The sequence below is a fragment of the Nyctereutes procyonoides genome, unplaced genomic scaffold, assembly GCF_905146905.1.
Source record: "Nyctereutes procyonoides isolate TBG_1078 unplaced genomic scaffold, NYPRO_anot_genome, whole genome shotgun sequence".
NCBI lineage: Eukaryota > Metazoa > Chordata > Mammalia > Carnivora > Canidae > Nyctereutes > Nyctereutes procyonoides.
Genome location: NW_026575047.1, coordinates 1820563 through 1824073, shown reverse-complemented (window position 1 = coordinate 1824073; position 3511 = coordinate 1820563). Strand labels below are relative to the sequence as shown.

The 3511-nt window shown below is 39.6% G+C and overlaps 1 pseudogene; it reads left to right on the top strand.

Moving 5' to 3' along the window:
- Positions 1-362: 362 nt before the first annotated feature.
- On the top strand, positions 363-1809 carry LOC129510560 (probable ATP-dependent RNA helicase DDX10; annotated as a pseudogene).
- The last annotated feature ends 1702 nt before the right edge of the window (positions 1810-3511 follow it).

The following is a 3511-nucleotide window of genomic DNA, read 5'->3' as shown; positions in this document are numbered from 1 at the left end:
ATAGAGGGCCAAAGATTTTAACTCAAATAGTGAATTTCCAAAATTTATATCCTACTAAGAACATAGAGAAATGAGTAAGAAAGTTCCTCAGACACTGAGGAAATAAGTATTTAATGATATGCAAATAAAACTTAATTGATAATTTTTATATAATTGCTGCTGATGGTTAAACTGCCTACTGAAAATAATAAAAGTCTTGATACTCAGTAAATTCTAAAAAAAATCTGTTTTAATAAATAATGTTTTGATTTTAGTACATAATTTATTGGAACTATTCATAGTCCCTTCACCACACACAGACAAACTCATAGATATTTGAGCAGGCTTTACATCTTGTTGGCTAAAAATCATATATACATGTTCAAGTTCACAAAAAAGAATAATACACCACTGTCACTTTGGAACAGACCTGCATAGTTTGTGAGCTACAGCAAAAAATCCATGTGCTATACTCCACTTAGAGACTTCACCTTAAGAAGAAAAGTATTGTCTTTCTTTTCAGTTGTAAGGAGATTCAGTATCTGTATCAAGTGTTCTGATAGCTACATCCCGGTTCTTCTATCCTTGCCTCCCCCCAGAGCCCCGCCGCCTGGGTTTGACAGCAGCAGAGGATGAGAATGGACATTTATAACAGATCTGTCTGCAAGAGAACTGTGGTGCTATTTGCTACCGCTATTTTAGCAAGGGTCTAGACTTCTTGGCTAGGAATCGGGTTCTTCAGTACGATTGTCCAAAAAATACTAGAACACATATTGAGGGCAGATCGAATGGCCAGGTACAGAAAGAATAGCAAAGCTTTATTAATTTTGCTTCTCTCAAAACAAAGAGGGATTGTTCAGCAACTTCTCCAGAAGAAAGTGCCTGTGAAGAAAATCAAAATCAATCCAGATAAACTTATAGATGTTTAGAGAAAAAAAAATGATTGTTTTTTTATACAAAGATCAAGATTTAAAAGAAAAAGCTCAAAGTTGTTTTGTCCCCCACATGCATTCAAAGTAGCTGATGAAGGATAAAGAGGTATTTGAAGTGAGAAAGTTACCTGTACCTGAATATGGTCTGTCTCTTGGTCCTGCCGTGACACCACAGGTAGGATTTCTTCAGAAAATGCAGAAACAGGGATCCCTGGGTGGCGCAGCGGTTTGGCGCCTGCCTTTGGCCCAGGGCACGATCCTGGAGACCCGGGATCGAATCCCGCGTCGGGCTCCCGGTGCATGGAGCCTGCTTCTCCCTCTGCCTGTGTCTCTGCCTCTCTCACTCTCTCTGTGACTATCATAAATAAATAAAAATTTAAAAAAAAAAGAAAATGCAGAAACAACCCACCAAAGAATTGTTCATGAGTTAAGATAATAAAGTAATTGTGCCAAGAATTGTTCCCTCACTAATGATGAAATGAAAGAATTTAGAGTCCACTTCACTGAGAAAATGTCCATTCTTCAGGAAGGTGGGATAGAACCAGAAGGGTCAGAGTTCAGACTGGCTAGTGGTATTAGTGGTATTAGTGGTGGAGAGGAAGAAGAGAAGGTAGCCGAGGAAGAAATGTTAAAAGAAGCTGGGAAAAACAAAAGGGTGTCAATCTCAATCTGTTGCTAACATTGATGAAGTACAGAAGATCAAGGAAGGTCCTACGCTGTTCTTGGATAGAGATGAGGAGGAGGAAGAGACTTGATGCTGATTTCTTCAAGGTGAAGTGGCGCAGTGTCTTTTGGGTTGGACCTTAAAGAACATAAAGCATTATAGAAGAAAACAGCTTCTAAATCCGGTGTCAAGAAGAAAGTGACCATGGTTGCAGAAGCAAAAAAATATATATAATGGAGAAATATATATATATATTATAATATAGTATAATTATATATATTATGATATATAATAATATATAAATGATTATATAAAGCGAAAGATTATATAAAATTACAAAAAATGTATTTGTTTATTCAATTGACATGTACCTGCATTACGTGTGCAAATGACTGGGGAACTTACGTGTGCAAATGACTTAGTTCACAATAGCTTCTTAACTCTGTGTGTAGTGTCTGCAAAGTATCTCGAAGGAGTTGTTAAATTTCTATAATCCAAAACGTAAATGCAGCATGAAGAGTCCATATTTCACAGCAAATATGGAGCTGGGAAGAACCTTAAAATATAGGTGGTCTCTCCTCAGCTGAGAGAATGGAGGCACAGAAAGGTTAAGTGACCTCGCCAGCATCACACAGAGCACTGATTCCCAGAGGAGTGCTGGGACCATGTTACTTCTCCATTAAGTCTCCTGTGAATCATTTTATGGCTTGAAGACTCCCTGTGCAATAAAAGTTTATTATCCGTGTGTCAGGAACTTTGCTAGGTGCTGGAGTTACAGCGATTTATGAGACATAGCCTGTGCCCTAAAGGACACTACAGTCTAATGGTAAAGGTAGACACAAAACATGCTATAGAAACTGATAAGTGAAATGCATACAGAAGAGAAACATGTAACTCAGTCTGGACGGGTCATGGCAGAGATATTGGAGAGAGTGGCCTCCAATCTGAGTCTTAAAGGATAAATAGGAGTAGAATTTTTCCAGATGGGATGGGGAATGGGGGTAGGAAAAGCCCTATGCATTGGAAAGGATTAGCTAGGCAGAGATACAATAAGCAAAAGCAGTTTGATATATTGGGGAGGGGTTGAGGTGTAGAGAAAATATAAACAATTCACCGCTGCTGGAGTTTGAAAGATGAAGAGGAAGTTAGCAGGAAGTAAGTCTGCAGGAGTAGGTCCAAACCTTAAAATGCCTAGTAAGTCATAATTAGAGAATGTGGAGTGATTGGAGAATTTTCAATAGGAGTCTCATATTAGGATGTATTTATGGAACCCCGGTGCCAACATGATCTAAGGAGTCAAGGAAAGCTGGTAGATTAGCTAGGACATTGGTGCAATAATTCAGTTTTGAGGTGCTGGAGACATGATTTAGGACAGAGAAATTGATAATGAGGGCAGAGGAGACAGATTTAGAAAGATAGAGATATGTAGACGTTGTGAAAGGTTGGGGCACCCGGGTGGTTCGGTCAGTTATTAATCATCTGACTCTTGGTTTTGGCTCAGTACATGATCTCAGGGTCATGAGATGGAGCCCTGCATTGGGTTCCATGCTCAGCTCAGAGTCTGCTTGGAATTCCTTCTCCCTTTCTCTCCCTCCCCCTCCGGGCCTCCCCCTGCTTGCATGTACGCTCTCTCTGTCTCTAAAATAAATACATAAAATCTTTTTTAAAAAATGCTGTAAAAGATTTCTTACTCACATAGTGAGGTTTTCTAGGAGACCAGGGTTTGATCGCCCATTGACACCAAAAGAGAAAGTAGGCTCTCTTATCAGCTTGCCTAGATGTCGGAATGACAGGGACAATGGGGTGTAGACCTGGAAATCTGGCCTCAGTCAAATATTAAACATGGAGCCAGCCCCTTGCCTTACAAAGGGATTGCCTCGCCTTCAGTGGCCAAGCATTATACCAATAAGATGAACGGCTAGAAATAGCAGTTAAG